This window comes from Protopterus annectens, chromosome 12.part0 (assembly GCF_019279795.1).
Source record: "Protopterus annectens isolate FY-2018-M chromosome 12.part0, PAN1.0, whole genome shotgun sequence".
NCBI classification, from domain to species: domain Eukaryota; kingdom Metazoa; phylum Chordata; order Ceratodontiformes; family Protopteridae; genus Protopterus; species Protopterus annectens.
This window is the reverse complement of record NC_056746.1, coordinates 327,203,720-327,224,554: the sequence shown is the minus strand read 5'-3', so window position 1 is coordinate 327,224,554 and position 20,835 is coordinate 327,203,720. Positions and strand designations below refer to the sequence as shown.

The 20,835-nt window shown below is 38.2% G+C and overlaps 1 protein-coding gene across 1 annotated transcript in view; it reads left to right on the top strand.

Annotated features, from left to right (window-relative positions):
- PRKCB (protein kinase C beta) overlaps window positions 1-20,835 on the top strand; it is a 2,112,091-nt gene that overhangs the window by 121,123 nt on the left and 1,970,133 nt on the right. The gene's annotated exons all lie outside the window — the stretch shown is intronic.

The window sequence follows — 20,835 nt, the reverse complement described above, 5'->3', positions numbered from 1 at the left end:
AAAATTTTTAACACACAAAGTTTGTTCTTTCTTGCACTCTATTGATTAACCCTATGTACTGCCTTCATGCTAATGCTACCTCTATACCACTCTGTGGATTTAAACCTCTGTATTTAACTCATGCTAATATTCATGCATAAAGAACTCATTCATGCTAATGTTACTTCTATATTATTCTCATATTATTTAAACCTCTGTATTAATTTAACCTTGTACTACTGTTCTCAAACACTGAACATGTAAATATGCTTTACATCCTTCTCCAAGCTGCTGTTTAACTCTTGTTTAGTTTTTGCTATTTTGTATGTAAAATTTGCTTAGTTTGTTTCTGTTTCCACTATGTATTGTACTTCATATTATGGAGCTTGTACTATGTATTATTTGGAGCTTTTCTCCCCGGGCCTCCACTGAAAATGGGCCCTTTGAACCCAATGGAACTCCCCGGTCATCAAACTGGAAATAAATAAATAAAACATGCTTACTTTTTTACATGGACTTCTATGCCTTCTTTTTATGGAAGCTGATGTACAATGGCAGTTTACAGCTGAATATGAGGTTCCCTATTAGAAGACCGAAGACGCATTCTTTTGAATGCGTCTTGGTCTAACTCAAAATCCTGAAATGGCAACATATCGAAGTGGCTTTTAAGCAGATTCTTTCCCTGGGAAAGAATTTGCTTGGCCGCTATGTTACTTTGCCATTTTCGGCACTGTAGTGCGGTCTTGGAGTTAGTATATTTAAGTAGGGGGGTGTGGGGGGCAAAGCCCCCCACTTAATGTAATGTTTAAAGTGTTTTATTTATTTTTTTCTTTTGCTTGTTGGAACAGTGATTTTTTTTCCCTAGGAAAAAAAAAAAATCGCAGTTCTGACAATTCGAAATTGTAAGGTTTCACTTACATATGGTCGATTAATCACCATTCGCTTTTATAAGCATTTCATGATCTAATATAGACCCGAATATGACCATTTGTTTGGGAAGGCAAATTCAAGGTGATACTCTATTGTTTATTATTTATTTATTTTTCTGTACTGGGATGGTCTGAATGGAAAAAGATTGGAAATGTTCATGTCCAAATAACCATTAGAATGGTCCCGTATCATATATTAACTCACTATAGACCAGAAACTAGAATCACATAGTATTAAATCCAGTACCATTTTCTTAGGTGGTTTAAACTATCCAGCTGTAGACTTGGGAAACCTTCACTACCAGTAGTACACAAACACAGAGATTCCTGGGACTTTGTCAATACCCTGGAACAATTAGTCAGATTAACCCCTAGGGGGACTAACATCTTGGATCTTGTCCTTGCTAATATGGGAGCATCTTGCACCATCCTTTGCATATCTTCATCACGTGTTGGGTCTGGCTATAAAGCAGTCTCCGTTGAAGTAAAACTGAAACCAGACATCCCTTACACCCAAGGCACCTTTAGAATTTTTTTAAGACAAACTACATATTCCTAAATGATACATCAGCAAGCTTCAAATCCCCATAAAACCCAGATAACTGCACTGAATATACAGAGACATACACTATCACATTACACCAGCATGTAAACAATTACATAGTTGCAGCTATACTCAGTAGGAACAAGTGCAGGGCAAACCCCAGAAACAAACTCACATGGTGTAACCATAATATCAACAAGCTTTATAATAAAAGGAAAATAATTTTGATCAAAAGTAAGAAGAGTAATTCCCAGAATGTTAGAGACCTTGTCACTGAAATAGACAAACAACTCCGGAGCTTAAAATCCACCAAAGCCAAATTTGAGGTTAAAATAGCTACCCAAGAGAAGGACAGTCGCAAGGCATTTTTTAGTTAGGTTTGAAATCTCAAACCCATAATACAACAATGTGCTGAACTGATTGTGAATGATGTTACCAACATTGAGGCTGAATATGCAGTGAATTTCCTGCCCAATAAATTTAGCTCTAACTTTACCCCTCTTTCACCTCCGTCTGTCCCTCAGAAAATACCTGAAACTGTCTCACCTCCAGTTGCCACACAAGACCAAGTCCTAAAAATGCTATCAAAAGTTAGAAGCACTGCATTAATGGGTCCTGACAATATCCCTGGATGCATCTTAAATAATGACGCATGATTTAGCCACATCCCTAACAACACTGTTCAACCTTGGCCTTCATACAGTTTTGTATCAAGTGAATGGAGAACAGCTGCAGTCATTCCCCTGGCTAAAAGAGCAGCCTTCCAAGATCCAGGCAATTACAGACCCATAAGTCTGACCAGCCTCATATGCAAAATCATGGAGGGACTTCTGAAGCTAATTAATCATAACATAGGGAACCTCCAAACACTGGACATGTCTGAGTTTGGGTTAGTCAAGGCAGATCATGCTTTTTCAGCCTGGTGGGTTTTTAGAAAAAGTCAGCAAAGCAATGGTTGAAGGTAAAATGGTGCACACCACATACCTGGCCAAGTTTTTGACACAACTCCCCAGTTAGGCATAGTAGAAAAGCTAAATAAACTGGAAATAAACCCCTATGTCGCCCACTGGATTGCTAACTAGCTCACAGATAGGATGCAGATAATCAAAATAGGGGACACTACCTCCACGAGAAGACTACTCAGCAGTGGAGTCCCACTGGATAATCTGCTGGAATGCCTCCTGTTTGGCGTCTACCTTTCTGAAGTAAAAGACAATACAAAAGGACTGTCGCTAACTAAGTTTACAGGTGACTAAGTTAAGAGCAGTCACTGAATCTCCAAATGACTTTGCAATCATGCAGGAAGGTTTGCCCCAAATAAATAACCAGTACCAAATCATGGACTGAAACTAAATGCCAAAAAATTCAGTATTGTATCCTTTGGGAAGTTATCTACCCCAGAGAACTACCACATTGACAACATGCCCCTAAAAACTGAAACAGTTGTTTGGGATTTTGGAACTTATGTGGACAGTGACCTAACTTTTGACCAACATGTGTCCATTGCTGTAAGAAAGTCATTTTATGTTGCACAGCTAATAAAACAAAGAGATTGTGTTTAGATCTAGGGGTGTCATTGTCCCTCTTTGCTCTGCCCTCATTAGGCCATTCATTGAATATGTCCCCTTTGGCATGTATCTGTCCATACACATGCAACAACATGAACACCCACAAAGATAACTCACTAAAAGGAATCAAGGCCTAAATAATATGTCCTACATGGACTGACTCAAAGCCCTGTCACTGTATTCTGTATCCTACAGTCTGCTAAGAAGTGATCTGTGTCTGGCATACAAGACATCCTGCAACCCGTTACTGTTGGATTTATTATATATCAAAAAGTCAAATGGCACCAGAAATATTCTGTCTAGAAATTTAACCCTCTTCTGCAACATCAACAGAATGGCGTGAAGGGAGAAGTATATCTCACAGAGGATACCACTGCACTGAAACAGATTCCTAGATGCTTCATTATACATATAGGTTCCCTCAAATTATCTATGATATGATCCCAGTTATTCTCATTAGGGGAAATGCATGATTATTGACCATGGGATGGGTAAGGCCAATCTGTAACTGAATGGGCTAGGTTATTTTGAGCAAAAACAGGGAAACTGGGCAGCTAGCCTAGTACTAGCCTATGAACCTATTAAAAAAAAATTCAGTGGAGTCCTGGGGGAAAGCTCTAGAAAAATATAAAAATGCCAGCTCATGAATACAGAATTATAAAATATTAAAATGAAAAATACACGCGGTCTTTGTTTTACAAGTTAAGAATATGCTTTATGTAACTAAGCAGAAAGATGAGATAATGTAAATTGAGAAACGTTTAATAAATAAGAATGCAAAACTTAACATAAAAATATCTTAGAGTGTTACGTATCTTAATATACTATATAAAAGTATTGCAGGCAGGAAATGACATCAAGTCAAAGAATCTAATCTTATAATATAGAAGAGGATTGATTGATATCATCACCCTTTATTCATGTGAGAAAGGATGAGTTGTAAAGTTGAATGAGGTAGACGGAGAAGACAGAGAGAAAAAAGAACACTTTGTCTATAGTACCGACTGTCAGAAAATGGAAGGGGGTATTGACAGAGAACAGCTATATGGTGGAAGTTAAAGCAGAGGCATTAAAAGAGTGGAGGGTTAAAATGTGTAGAGTTGGTCCATAATCTGGTACCTCAAAAGCGGAAGACGAAACGTGCGCAGTGTGATTTGGCATGGAGAGCTGCAAATCTATAGTACATTAATAATAATGAGAACATGAGTTGTGTGAACATTAGTTCACGGACAAAACAGGGTTATTGCTTTAAAAGTGACAGTTGTTCAAGTAATCTCATATGCATCAGTGAATGGGGAATAGCCTGAAACTGTTAGAAGGAAGGTATAAACAGGGAATTGTACATTAGTATGTTGTGTTTCTTCGTAGTATTTGTTTTGTGTTATTTTATACCCTTCTAAAAACTGAGCCTGTTCCCCTAAAACCTACACATTTCCCCCTTTTTTCCAGTAGTGGTAGAAATGGAAAGGAGAAGAAACAGATGAAAATTCCCTGCTTCCCTCATTGTGCATCGGGGAAAGGAAGATTCAGAATAATCTTATAGCCCCGCCCCCTTTCAGGCTGGGTGTGATCCTAGCTGTACCTTACTTGGTACACACATGTGCTTTCATTTACCCGTAATACTTGACTGGACTCGTGCAAAGTGACCTGGTAATGCAGTGAGGGACATACTGTTTGCCTGATTATAGTGTAATAACCTGCAGCTGGCAATATTAGCAAGGTAAATTAAGGAGCCTTCAGAATGAACAAATTAAGAATGGACATGTGCTTTCTTACTATTCTTAAGTACAGTGAAGTAACACTGGCATTTATCGCTCCATTGAGCAGACTAGTATATAGTTAGTAAAAAAATCAGTCGGGTGTCAACATAGCAAAACGTACATACATCCATTATGTGTATGGACTTAGAGTTAGGATTCCGCATGATCTTGACTTTGTTGTTGTTTGTATAACCTGTAATAAATTGGTAAGGTAATCCCATCCATTCTGCTTCCTCTTTTCTTAACCTTCCAGTGACAGTGCAAGTGGAAAGGCTCAAACAGCATATGGACATATCTGCTTTTCCTGGAAGAAGCTACTGAGTCGAAATCCCATCAGTTCTGCTTCCTCTTTTCTTAACCTTCCAGTGACACTGTAAGTGGAGAGGCTCAAACAGCATATGGACATATTTGCTTTTCCTGGAAGAAGCTACTGAGTCGAAAGTGGTTCCTGACTCACCTTTTTTTGAGTTATCCAAAGGTTTGGGAGACAGCCAGCTGAGTGTAGAGAGGAGAGACTGTATATTATTTGGCTTAGAATAGGAACACATACACATGTACTTACATGTACTAATTCTATATTTCCATAGCACCTCAATACACAAAATGGAGTAAATTTACTTTTTGTTCATATGTCTCCACTCCAGCCCAGTCTGTCATTATGACCTCAGTCTGTGCGTGCCCTTCATTTCAGCAGGGTTGACAGTAGGCCAAAAATAACAGATTTACAGTGTGCTTTGACTTAATTGTTTGGAAAATCAGAAAAAAGAAGAATTTACTTGAGTTTTTTGATACCTTGAAATTATGACCTGTCCTTCATACTCTGTGGTGTTTCAGTAGGATTATTGTAAAATAAAATGTCTTGTCTCATGATGGCAGGATGAACAAAACAGAGCTTTGCTCATTGTCTTCCCCGTAACTCAGATATCGTATCTTGATTTTCATATAGTTTCACTCATTTTAGCAGTCAGTTGTATGACTGCAATGCTTTTCTTTGAATTATTATGCAAATCCTTCTTTGGGGAAGTGAGGAATTCTGAAAAAAAATTAAGAAATGTATTTATCCTTGGTAAGATACACAGTAACGGGCTTCTGTGCATTGCAGTCAGATAAAGTTCTGACTTTAATGTAGTCTTGATGAGTTTAATCTTTGAAAAAGAAGGGCCGCATCTTCATAATTTCTACAAAAAATTATTATTCTAACAAGAATAAAATGTCGAATGTATAAGCTGATGTCATGAAAAGCAGTGTTATCAGTACAGGAAATGTTGGCATATTTAGCTACATGTAGCCCTTAAAGGGTGAAGCTAAGTTTATAGTGACATAGCAGACCACATTGTGTGTGTTTGTGTGTGTTTGTGTGTGTTTGTGTGTGTTTGTGTGTGTTTGTGTGTGTGTGTGTCTGCATGTGCGTATGTTTGTGCATGTGGGGGGAGACAGTTGCATGTTTTACTCATTATATTAAGAAAATAATTTATATAATGATAGTGATAATGTGACTTTACTTCCACTATTCTCTGACCAAATTTATAGTTTCCGTGAATGTAAAAGGATGCTAAAATGTTACACTGACCAACTTCTGTTAATCTGAGAAATATTTAAAATAGTTTTATCAGAGACAGTTGTAACTGTTGATTTTATTGACTAAATATTATTGTTTCTTTCATTGTCAGAAACTGGGCTGCTAAATCATTAATCTTTAAGCTCATGAGTCTTTGGCCATCAACATGGCAAGCACAGTAGAAGTAATCAGAGTACACCAAGCAGCACAGCTAAAATGGGTGTCCACAGTGCCTGTTGATAAAGATTGTGATACATCAGTGCACTGAAAAGGAAATGAGGGTGGTGGGGCAAGGCCCTTCTGCATGCATAAAGTGCTTCCTGATGGGTTATTTATAGCCTGAGGAGTGCTATTACTTCAGAAAAGTCTGCCATCTGAAGTGCAGTCTCCTTTGCAGTAATTACATTAGACTGCAAATTATTTTCTTTACCATCTAGAGTAGTTCTACAGAAACTGTAGCAGTTGTGTTATGGTTCCTACAGCAGGCTTCTTGTAGAACTGTTAACATTTTCTTTTGTGGTGTCTGACGTGCTCTGTCAGCTGGTGTTTGTTATTTACTAATCAGCGTAAGATACATTCTTTACCCATTTGTATTCAAATTATAGAACCTTCTGCTTCCACAGCTCCCTTTCTGCCCAGTATTGAGTAGTTCTTGCATATGTATCTGCATATTTAATTTTTAAAAGTAGCTGCAGCCTGCAGTCGGTTAAATCAGCCTTATCTCAGGATAGTCTCTGGGCTCATAAATGTCTTTTTGGCTATGGAGAGTACGAGGCTAAAGACATTTCTTATGAACATGGTCAGATTTAATAGGTATGCACTAGGCTAGCTGCCTTGCTGGTGATTTCCAGCCAAACCTTTTTGATGCTTGAATTAACCTATCTCATTTAGTGTTAGATTGGCCTTACCCATCAGTGGTCAGTAATTATATATTACCCCAGTAAGAATAATTGGGATCATACCATGGATAATTTGATGGGACCCATACATGGGATAAAACACTTAGGAGCTACCTCTGTCCTTTAGTAGTACAGGGAGCAGTCTTGGGGTAAAGTTTCTGTTTTCTATCCATAGATCCAAGTTGTCCTTCAATATGGACAAGAATGTGTTTTGTTTTACGTGGATGGGGGAGTCTGTTTCAGAGCAGTGGTTTCCTTTTTCCCTTCTGTTCTACTTTAAGCTTGATATTGTGCAGGCGAGAGTGCAATTTATTTCCTTATTACTTACTGACTTTTTCTTGATTTCATATGATGCAATTTTGAGAGCAGTATTTCAGCTGAATGTATTAGAGGTTTACCTTTTTTTAGTACTCCACTACTCCACATCAAACAGTAGTATTGTGGAATAATCCAGTTTTCTCACATCACTGAATCCAGATTCACTGAACATTGGCTTAGAATTTCTAGAATTGTGTGCCTTGCTTTCTTGTTTAGTTAGTTGTTGCCTTCTTGTCTAATTAGTTGTCAAGCAGTATTTCAGCTTTCTTGATCATGATGACCCTGCAGACGTTTTTCAAAACCAGGACTTCTTTCACTCCAAGTAAAAGGCATGCATTTTAAAATATAACATAACGTGTCCTTGTAATATGAGGACTGAGATGTTGATATAACCTTACCATAACAGAGGCATTTGCATTAGCTTTTTGATCCCTCCATTTGTTTACAATCTACTGGAAGATTCTAGCTTATCACAGGCAACACCAACAAAATCAGAATGTAAAAATTAAAGTTAGTTACAGTTGCACCTCCAAAACAGTAACTGACAAAACTGTTGTTGTACTTATGGAGGTTTATTTCCATACCAATAAAAGCTAGAGGGCTAACCTTCCAATATGATGCAGCACTCATTTAATAATAAGGTGCTCTCGTTTAGTGGCAGAGTAACCCATCTCTGCTCTGTTGAACTTCCTGCTAATGTAGTAGCAGGTCCTCCTTTCAAAAGGGCATCTATTCCCATTTCAAGTGCGTTTGCATAGATAAGTGGCTTGTCAAAGTGTGGGGCAACTTGTATCGATTCCAAAAACAATATTTTTCTGCTGATTTGAGGTCTGCTGCCACAGTCTACCCAATGTGGATGGGGGCCTTACCTTTCATATGATCTGTAAAAGACAGGTAATAGAAGCATAGTTGTGAATGAGTTTCCTATAATAGCCTGCTAGCCCCAGAAGTGGTTCTTGTTGGTGCTTGAAACTGTTTACCAACCAGTGCTTTACAACTTCTGTGATGACCCACCACTGGACCCCACCACTGGACCAGTAATCAAGCAGCCTAAATCCTCACCTCTGGCAACATTGGGGAACATTCACTGGGAGGATGAAAAGTGCACACACACAATTTCCAGATGCAATTTCCCTTAAGAGCACAGAGAGACCACAGTCAGTCCAGGGCTGGTTTCTCCCTCTTTCTCCAGATCCCCAATAACACTATACACTGATGCAGCTGTAGAGTTGAGATCTCAGCTGAGTGGCCAAGCCAAGATTTCCAGCACCCTCTCTGTCCAACCAGTGCTTTGTGTCCCTGCCCAAGTAGCTAACACACACACTCTTTGAGGTTTGATTTACACACACCACACACACACACACACACACACACACACACACACACACACACACACACACACACACACACACACACAGACACAGACACACACGGGAAAGGCTGGCAAAGGTTTACTAGCTATGCTCCCTTTTGCCCAGACTATAAAGTAGTTATCACTGCCACTAGCCAACTCTTTATCAGCTACTTTGAGGCCCTTAACAAATCGTGGCCAATCTTACTGTGTAATATTAATTTTAATACAAATGGTAGTTTGACCAAGAGCAAAGCTGTTAGGAGTGGTCTACACAATGTCACCAAATAAATATGCAAGTATCTCAAAACTTAAATATCTCTAGACAGATCAGCCACAATGAAAGGTTTAAATGCATGTCATAAATAATAAAAGAACAAGAAACTACTCGGTATACATTCACCGTGACATCAGAGTTCAAAATCACAGGAAATATTTAAAACCGCATTGCAGGACCGTCTCAAATAAATAATGAAACATATCTAAACTAAGCTTTGCTATATTCCTATGTCCAAGAGGATTATACTGTTTCCTAGTAACTTACTTCTTCAGAGCAAGGCAGATGTGTGGTGAATGGATCTTGTCGGGTCCAATACAGAATGCACTTTCTGTCTGAGTTCTCAAATTAATATCCCAAATATTACTGCTGGGATAGCTTGCAGAATCACATAATTTCATGTCATCTGACTCTATCCCAGGTGAAACCCCCACTGCTGGAATCTGGCAGTATTTAGCATCTACCTGTGAAAATACATAGACCACAGATAATGGAAGTCATAAAACAATTGCATTCCTTCATATTTCAAAACTAGTAATTAGTTCCCTCTGAAGAGAATACAGAGTGCTCCCTAGTTTTAGACATCGTGTCTCCTCGCTGCATTGAAACTGAAAGATACCATATGTTATAGTGTAGCCATAAAGTAATTTAATTGTAGCTATTTTTCTGAAGTTAACCCCCTGTATTCTAGTTTTCACTGTTAAAATATATTTAAACAGTTACAATAATGCATGTACATTTCTGTCCTATTCCAGTAGGACACACTGTGGATACATTTTAAACAGCACTTTGCAAAAACCTTTTCAACATACACTTCTGTACCAGCAGATTAGTATACACATAGCATACACTTCTAATACAGTTGTAACACAAGCATCTTATACAAATCATGTTGGTATTCACAAATAACATAGCTGGGCTGGCAGTATCTCCTTTCATCATACTTTCTATCCTGTTTGTTTGGGGTTTTGATTAATCAGGTACCTTAAATATGGGACTTTTGTCGTACTGAGCTTACTTTTGGTAGCATTAATGTAAGTCCTGTTTATCTTAAAGATTCTAGCACAACTTTTTCTTTGGATGAATGTTACTTCCAGTCTTCTGATTAAATTGCCATGTCACCAAGGTACACAGCTAAGTACCTGGGATATGGTTTCAAAACTATATACCTGAGCCTTTGAAATGGGGCAGGAGCACTTTTGAAGTCTGAAAATTTAAGACATCGTAATAAAAGAAGCCTTCAGGGGTTGAGAGTGCTATCTTTCCTTTAGCTTCAGAGGTCAGGAGATCTGCCATTACCCCCTGGTCAAATGTAGGATTGTCAAAACCTTGCTTTGTCCAGCCTGTCTGCAAGCTCATCCACTCAGGGCATTGGATTACTGTCAAACTTGGAAATATCATTTAGTTTCCATAAGTAATTACAAAATCCTTTGGAGCTGTGTGGTTTAGGGACCAAGAAAGTCGTACTGTTCCATTCACTTTGGAGCTCCTCCAAAAATCCCAGCTTAAGCATCTTGCTTGCTTCTTTGCTTATTGTCTTTCATTGGGATTCTAGTACACTGCTATTAAGTTTATCATTTCCCTAGCAGTTCCAATGTGATGCTGAATTAGATTTGTTTTACCGGGTAGCTCTGTAAAAACAAAGTCTTGATTGCTGAATAAGAATTCTTTCACTTTTTTTTTCTGGGTTTTGGATAAAGTTTCATCTAGTTGAGCAAGGCTGACTACAGAAGTTTCATCTTCCTGCTGCAATCTTAACACTTTTGTGTGACATATATGTTCTGGTCTTCTCTTTCTTGTATGTCTTATTGTGTTGTTCACTTTACTCATTTTCTTTTTCACCTCAGAGGGTTCTTGCCATCTTGCTAGGAATGTATTCTTATCAAACAGGACTGGCATTAATATTTTATATTTTGCTTTAAACTCCCATAGTCTGGCATTCTTGTTATATTTCCCAATCACATGTATTGTGCCCTTTGCACATAGCCATTCATTAACAGTTTTCATCCTGTGAAGTGTGCCATTGCACATTTAAGAGGGGTTTTCTCTTCCTCTTGTATCTCCTTGACTATGTTCAGCAGGTCTGAGGGAGGTTTCCCATACAGTAACTTGTATGGGGTAAATCCTATTGAAGTTTGGAGTACCTGTCTTACAGCAAACATGAGGCAACGTAATTGATCCCAGTGTTTACCATAATGATCTGTGGCCTTCTTTAGCACAGGCTTTAGAGTTTTATTAAAATGCTGCACTATCCCACTGGTTTGAAGTAGTTTACGGTTTACTTTAAAAGACTGCAAATGCTGGTGCATTACCCTGGACATAAGTGGTATCCTTTAGCTGTACGTACACTACCCCTGCAAAACTTTTATTTTTTATATAGTTCTTTAGTAAACCAATTTTTTTATTCGTTTGGATCTCCAGTTATTTTATTTCCTCCAGTTATAGTGAGTGGCAGTTTGTTTTTTATTTATTGTCTCAATATGCAAGGTTTGCATTTTTTTTTGTGAGGTAGCTAAATCAAGATAAGGTGTGTGTGCATGTGTGTGTGTGTGCGTGCATGTGTGTGTGTGGTCTTGCCATCATCTTGAACTTCTGTGGCACTTTCAAAGAGTTCAGTCAGGTTAAATAGGCATGATTTACCTTGCAAAAATTCAAATGGGTTTGGCTCTAGGGATTGTCGATTCCCTGCATTCCTGTCTCTGAGGACCATGATGGTGTGTTTCATCACCTTGTGAATAATAACTGTGAGGCTGATAAGTCTATAGGTGCCATGGTTTGCACTTCGAGTGCGTATCCGTTGGAGACGTGGTTGAAAAGTTTAAGGAATAAATCTGATTGGGAATTCACACACCTCTTAACAATGTCCTAAGAAGCCTCATACTATATTATTGTGATATGCATACCTCTCGGTGTTGTCCTGGGTATCCATGTGTTATACTATTGAGATTCACAGCCTTCTTCACACTGTCCTGTGAAGCCTCATACTATGATTTTGGGATTCACACCTCTTAGCATTGTCCTGGGAAGCCTCGTATTATGTTATTGTTTTTCACACACCTCTTAACACGTGCTGAAGCCTCAAGCTATGGTATTGGTCTTCTGTTCTCCATACTGTAGAATAGGTATGCAGTAACATATCCAAGTGCAAACATCAGGATGAGGAATCTTACCAGCCCTATTAATTACTTTTTACTGCACCTAGCATACATTGTCTTTTAATCTCCATCTGCTTTGAACAAAGCAGAAAAATAACCACAACCTTGTTTTCAAACTGTACACGGTGCTTGTTCTGTTACAAAAAACACAGTATCCAGTATCCAATTGTCGTAAGAATTTTTTTCTTCATGCATCAGATGTATCCAGGCACTATACGTAAAGCATCAATATAATCCTTTCCTGACATCATTTTAGGAGTATGGGGTTTTTAGAAAAAGCTAGTTGGCAGAAGAAAATAAAACACTGGTAAACACATTAATGTATTTACTTACAAAATATTCTGCCAGTATAAATTTGTGAACTGTTGCTGTTGTGTATTGAATTTATGTCTGGCATCATGGCATACCCTGTAATATATATTCTGTTGGAAAAAACCATGGATAAAAGAAGAGTAACATGAAAGGAACATCAAGGAGCCTCGCTGGAATTAATCATGTTGAAGATCACTAACAAGGTGCACCTACAAGTTTCCATCTGACATCAGTCTCTGTGTATATATCTGTCAGGCTGCATTATTACTGCCTCTGAATAGATCTAAATCACACAAATCACATAACTGACTCTGTGGCAGGCACAAAAGAAAAACTAGCCATGTGTCAAATATGGTCCAACGTATCATATGTAAGTTGTTATTAATCATATGAATGCTAGTGTGTGTGTGTGTGTGTGTGTGTGTGTGTGTGTGTGTGTGTGTGTGTGTGTGTGTGTGTGTGTGTGTGTGTGTGTGTGTGTGTTATTAATCATATGAATGCTTGTGAGTGTGCGTGTGTGTGTGCGTGTGTTTGCGTGTGTGTGTGTGTGTGCGTGTGTTTGCGTGTGTGTGTGCGTGCTTGTATTTGCATGTGTGTGTGCTTGTGTTTGCATGTGTGTGTGCTTGTGTTTGCGTGTATGTGTGTGCTTGTGTTTGCGTGTATGTGTGTGCTTGTGTTTGTGTGCGTGTGTGCTTGCGTGCATGTGTGTCTGACATTAGGGTGCCATGTTTTTGCCAAAGCAGTTATTTGTGAATTGTTTGGAAGTAGTGCAACCTTGAAGAAAACAGTGAAAAGTTAGGGAGGGTGTGGAGTGAGTGTAAATGTTTTATAGACCTTGCTTTTTTGAAAGTCTTTGTGGTCCCTTTTACTGGGCAGTGATTGTTGTGGCCAGCTTTTAGTTGATTGTCCTCTTCAGATTTTAATATTCCTGGGGCTGTGCTTGGAAGACTTCTTCCAAACTGGATGCTGTGTGAATCTTTTGACTGGGCAGGTAACATATATAATAGCTATATTAATTAACTTCAATGAAAATGACTTTTTGTATAGATCATGAAGTTTGACTGTATAAAGACTTGATTATTGTTCATTTTGTTAATTTTGGCACTTGTTTTTATTGCCTGTTACTATATTGTTATTTATTTACTCATACATCTTTATACCTGCTGGGAAAAATCTAACATAATTTGCAATAATTATTTTCTTACCTGACCTTTTCATTCAGACTACAAACCAATAGGTGCAGAGTCAAGCTGTTCAGTTCATTCTTTGATAGTGTTACTTTTCTTTAGTATGCTACATTGTAAGCTTGGCACTGGAAATGCTTGCTGTGGAGAACTTAAGAGACCTGCTTCAAGATATTTTTTTTTTTAGAACGGAGTTCAAAATTACTGTTTCTGAAATAATATCTGGCATTAAGGAGACTGTATAAAAGGATTGTTTCACTGAAAATGTGTACATCTGAAATAAACTGCAAGTTTAGATAAAAAAGGCAGTAATATCTGACTAATCTGTAGTGACCAGTGAGCCTGTAAAATTTGTGCACGATGATGCAATGAACAAGGACTGGTCTGTGGATTCTTTACAGGTTGAGGCACTTATGTGGCTCAATTCTAAGAGGTCATTAGTAGTGCTGAATACCATATGCCCTTGTACAGAAAGGAGCTCCACTCAGTTAAGTGGGTGGTTATTTTATTCAAAGTGTCAGTCAGAGTTCTTGCCGAGAAATGGAATCAAAGGCTTTGCCATTCTTTGTTGTATGCAGCACAGGTAAAAGGAGGTTAGCTTACCTGATAGATAAGGTCAAATAAAGCCTCCAGCTAGTGCCTGATGCTGTGTTGGAAAGTAAAATGACACTCAGTTGAAATGAGGTTCAGAGAACATTTTGGCCATTAGAGTAAAAAGATGCTTAGCATCAGCTGAGTTACTTGCCTGGTGTCGTCCTACTCTTAAAGCTTTACATGGATTTATAGGGATGTTTAAGAAAACGGATCTCTTAAATGAGAAGATATGCACATTATGTAACATTTATGCAGTGACAGTTTTCATGTTTCATTTTGCTAAAGTAAGACAACAAGATCTGTGTGAACACTCACACAGTTTGTTTTTATGCTTGAATGCCAAACTCTACAAAAGACGATAATACCTGTTGCAAAAAACAAAAAGCTTCCAAGTTCACTAGCATGTATGTGCGATACTTTACAGCTTCTGTATGTCCACCATGATGACACAGGAGGTGGCCAGCTTCTGACAGCAGCCACACCCTATGGTGTACGATTCCTGTGCTCCGCCTTTCTTTTCCATACCTTTACATGTATCCTCATTCTGCTGTTAGAGAATGTGACAAGGGTCCTTATTCTCAGTTTGTTTCAATATGCAGAAGAGGACATAGCACCATAACAGTTCTACTCTCATTCCTAGAAACTGTCAATCAAGCCTGGGATTCTGGGAACTTAGTATCCACAGTGCTCCTAGATCTCTCTAAAGCATTCAGTACGGTTTCCCATAAGCACCTTCTAAATCACCTCTCAAACCTAAATCTCTCCCAAAACACACTTTCCTGGTTCTCAAGCTATCTGTCAGATAGATCTCAGGCTGTGAAATGGAAAGAGGCACCTCACCTTTCTTACCCACCCCTACTGGAGCCACAGGGGTCCATCCTTGGACCAATGCTGTTTAAATCTTTATCAGTAACTTTCACTCTGCTATTGCTAATGCCAAAATCATCCAGTATGCAGATGACTCTACACTTGTCTGCTCTGCCTCTAACCTCTGCCTCTAACCTCCCTGAACTCCTATCTAAAACTCAAACTGCCTTCTCAACTACTGAGATCTGGGTGCGCCAAAATCACCTTCCTCTCAATGCTAACAAATCTGAAATACTACTATTCACACCCTCAAAATCTTTCTCTTTTGATAAAAATTCCTTCTAAATCCTTAGCCAAAACAACTCTCCGATTGAAGTTGTTCCCTTTGCCAAACTACAAGGTGTAACTATAGACAAACACCTCAAGTTCAACATCCATATTCAGCAAAATATAAAGAAAACCCACCAAAAACTAGGTATGCTATACAGGAACAACCACTTCCGCTCTACTTCCACCAAGCATACTCTGGCCTCCTTATACCTCCTTTCCTCCCTTCTGTATGGTGCCCCACTACTAACTAACCTATCCACTTCCATCACTTCCAAACTTGAAAGTTGTTATAACAAAATTTCTAAATTTGCCACCAAAGCCAAACATTCCACTTATCACTGTGTTACCCTCCAATCCCTCATCTGGTTAGAATTCACAAATTACCTGGACTTCCTCCAGCTCACTACACCACATAGACTAATATTTAATCCAACCAAATGTCCCATTCTAACTTCCTTTCCCCATGCACCCCAAATAGAACTCTCAGATCTGAACACCAAAACTTAATTACTATCCACAAACCTAAACGTCCTGCTGGACAACTTCTCCTCTCCTTCTCCTTAGGTAAGAAATGGAACTCTCTCCCTTCCACACTAAGGACAATGTCAAACACAAACAACTTCAAAACTCACAAGTAAAACACAAAGAAATATCGAGCAGATAAACGTGTGGCAGCTAACTATCTATACTATGCACAAGATAAAGAAATAAAATGGTCACAGGACATACGGTTCCACAGACATGTAATTTATTATATACAAAGTAGGTAAGTGCTTTCACCACCTTCCTGGTGGCTTCTTCAGATCTTAATAACATGAACATAACTTTTCTTTCATTTAAATATAAAAAGACACTCACAATTAACAAATCAGATTCACATGCTGTTGCTCATAACATCAACCCTTCACTTCCATTAAAATTATGCGCATGCTCCCTGTTGCTGCATACGTCACTCAACCAATAAACCTCTTTAAAAACACAGCATTAAATAGCACTTCTAGATAAACATTTGCATGCTGCATGTATGCGAGACTCAAATTCTCGCTACTATTAAAAACTGTACATACTCATATATTGCGATCCCTCACTTGTATGTATGTGAAGATATAAAGATGAAACACACTTCTTAGTGCAATATATACTACTCTTTGTTTGTGTCTTTCGGCTTTTCCCGGTTAGGGGTCGCCACAGCGGAACTCCGGTCTGCTAATGATTGGCAGTAGATTTTTACGTGCTGGCTTGCCGGGCCTAACGCACAACCTTCAATGAAGGAACGCCCATTCACCAATGTCGCCACACAGAAGATGCTCTAACTGAGAATCAAACGGGCAACGTCTAAGTCCAAGAAGCGAATCCCAGTATGAATATATATATGCAGCTTACTTGTGAATTACTATTCAACTTCTTACATCTTAAAATAGCTTGATATATTCTATATTAGTGGTTTTAAAACTCACTGGCATGTAAAACTCTTACATTTCCATAAAACCAATGTTGCTGACAGTGTCAGTCCTTCACTTCCATTGTAGTTGGTGTGCATGCTCCCTGCTACTGCATATGTCACTCATTCAACAAACTTTAAGTTCCTTAAAGACGCAGTATGTTATAGTACTTCATGATAAACATTTATACACAGCATGTACATGAGTCTCTTATTCAAACTCTACTAATAAAATCTATATGTATTCATAAGCTATATGTATTCATATATTCACGTGTTTAAATTTACTAAAACTCTACACTATAGTAATACAGTCCTATATATATGTGAAAATGTAAAAGACAATTTCCCTAACGCAACATATACCACTCTACACTCTAGCCAACAGCCCAATGAATAATTTACTACTCCGATGTGTATACAGCTTGCATATGGGTTGTTATGCGATTATTTATATATATATATATATATATGTGATAAATAAATATAACTGTATACCTACATTAATACTAACAAGTAGAACATTGCATATGTTAATGCATTATAATGTATGTCATACTTCACATGTATATGAAACTTGTATATACATGCAAAGAATGAAGTATATAAACCATATATCTAAATGTGTAAAGTGCATATGTAACTTCTGTGGTGTTCAATTAGTTTCTAATCCTTCTATATTCCAGGACAGACTTAACTGCGAGTTTCGTATTAAGGCCACATACCCCTTATCTGCTCTCGGTCTAAGGATCCATTTAAACTCCTTACTCTCCACTTTATTCCTAATGTCTCCCATTCTATCTCCTGGATCTATCCTATCAATGGCCATGAAACTAAACCTATGCACCTTATTAGTCATGTCATATTTAGATAAAGCAATAACGCAATCTGTTGCCCTGATATTATTAACATGTTCTTTTACTCTATCTCTTAACATCCGTGTGGTCATCCCCATGTAAAAATAGTGGCAGCATTCACACTGTGCTATGTAAACTATATATTTTGAGACACAATCCGCATTGATCTTAAAAATGAATTCTTTACCCATAGTGGGGTGTATAAACTTATTGTTGCCTTTCATATAACTACACCAATTACACTTTCCACATGAGTATGTCCCCCATACACTGTCTACTTTTTCACTTTTAGGGTAACACAGCATTCCTTTCAAGTTTTTACAGTTCCTTTATTGAAAATTGGGTGTTTCCCCTACTACATTCTTAATCTTGTCATCTGTCATCAAGCTAGGTCAGTGCTTTTCTATCACTGATTGAATCTTTCCTATATCATTGGTTTATGATGTCACCGTATTGATCTGTCTTTTAGTCTTATCTAGCTCCCCTGGTCTGACGTCTTGCTCCATATCCACAGAGTAATAAGGTCTAGCTCTACTATTCCTAAGGTGGGTAACCTCCTCTAGTTTGATGTTTATTTCCCTTTCTTTATATCCTCTAGGAATAAGTTCGCTTGTCAAGGTCTTTATCCCTTCCTCAAAAACATTCTTCTCCCTGCTCAACCTAGATACCCTCATCCCTTGACCTTTTACTACATTATCAAAGGTTCTTCTGGGATGCATGCTTGATCTATGCAAGAGTGTGTTCCTATAACACTTCTTCCTATACATTATTGTATCTAGATTTCCATTTACTAATTTCTTGGCAGTCACATCCAAAGAATCTATTTGTACATCAGAAAACTTCATAGTGAACTTCAAAAATGTTGTAGTGCTTTGTAATTGCTTGACAAATTGTTCAAGCTCCCTTTGGGTGCCTTCCCATAAGATAATCCAACCAAATCATTGATATTTCACACTCTTCATATATAAGTCTAATTTAAAGACTATGTCTTTTTCCCAAAATAACACCACTGTGTTGGCGTAGCTATTGGCACAGCTAGTGCCCATAGCTATGCCTTCACATTGGAGATAGTATGAGCCCTCAAACACAAACACATTATTACATAGCACTATATTTATATGAATAAACAAAGTAAGTCAACTAACTTATCATAACCGCTCTCCCTTATTAAATATTTCCTAACGATCTCAACCCCAATGTCATTCAAATGCTTGTAAATAAAGAAACTACGTCTAATGTCATCAATAAAAATTCCTTATTCCCTTGACTATTATCCATGAACTTCTAGAGCTCCTGTAGAAACATTTTTTGTGTCCAAGTACTATTTCTGTTTTTTTCCAGCACTGGTCTTAGATGTTTTTCTATAGACACAGAGAATGGTTCTGTGAGCCACCCCCTCCCTGCTACAATGGGCCTAAAGGATGGTTTCACTGGATCTTTGTGTATCTTAGGGGATCCTTGGAATATAGGTATAATAGGATGTTCCACATTAAGAAAATGCATCAGGTCTAAAGTAATCTCAGTTATTAGTTATTTAGACTAACATGAACATTTCTAATCATTTTCTCAATATCATGTATATGAATTGATTTATACACCTTTTCATTATTCAGCATAGATTTCAATGAATTCACATAATATTCTTTATCCATAATTACAATTATCCCACCCTTATCGGCAGGCCTTATCATTATGGATATATCAGCTGTGAGCTTCCTGTTCAAATTTACTAAGATTCACAAACCTCTTCCCCTGCTTTTTCTGCCCCAGTACTCCATGCAGTTCTTCTTCACATATCTTATTAAATGCTTCTATAGCCGGATGGTTCATAGGTACAATATTACTACACTTCTTAAATGCATTTCTATTCATCGAGTCATTGTCATGGTACAGAAGTTTTAACATAATATTCCTACAGAATAATTTCAAGTCAATGAGAGTATCAAATCAGTGCCCTGTGCCAGATTGAAGGACAAGCCTTTTTTCAGCACAGACAATTCATAATCAGTCAATACTTTTCTGGAGATGTTCCACGCTATCTCTCGACCTGGTTCCACATCATCTTCAAAGTGGGATAATTCATCGGTTCTGCCTGTTCCATCCATTTCCTTCTCCCCTTGCTCATTGAGCAGTTATCTCCCTCTCTCTTGGCGTATGGACAGTGGAAACTTTGAAAAAATCTGTGCTGTCGTAGGAGAATTGTTTTTTCTCCTTACTACTACTTGCGCCGGTTGCATCTCTATGGATACATTCTGGATATAAGCCCTCTGAGAAATTATTTCCTATGGCATTTCAATTGAATTCCCCTTTCTTATATCATCCTCATTATCAGACATCACATTCGACACCTGCCTTCTATCATTAAATGTGTCAATTTGTTTAGCATCCTGGGTAGAATTCTGTATAGCAGACTGTTCTATGTTGTGAGCCTCATTATTATATGAAGTGCGTACTTCTCTCTTAGCTTCTCTCTTAGGCCAAGAGAAAACATGTCCCTTATTAAAGTCTAACAAATCTTTGTCCAACGTTTTCCGCTTTTGCATAATTAGTTTTTTGTCATATAGGCTCACAGTCTCTGCTATATCATTGATGGCTCGATCCAGATTCCTCTTAAGGAGGGCTAGTAGGTACTCTGCTTGACCTGGAGAAGGGAGCCTTTTCCACATTTGGGGGGAGTCTTTGGGGCACAAATCTATCCCACCAACAAGTTCTATTAATGTCACAGACCAGGTTGAGGCCTTGCATGCAGACTGTGTGAGTGGAGTTTGACTTACAGATATGCAGCAACTCCATCAAGGCTGGGTCTGAGACGGCCTTGTATGCCAGTCACAGGTCACCTCTGAGCAGTCTGTATGAGACTGATTAGAGGGACAGGGATTTTAGCCTATCTGTATAGGATGGGTGTTTGAGACCATGGATTTTCCTGGTCAGGAACCTCTGTGGTCTCTCCAGCTGCTGCATGTGCTTGGCAG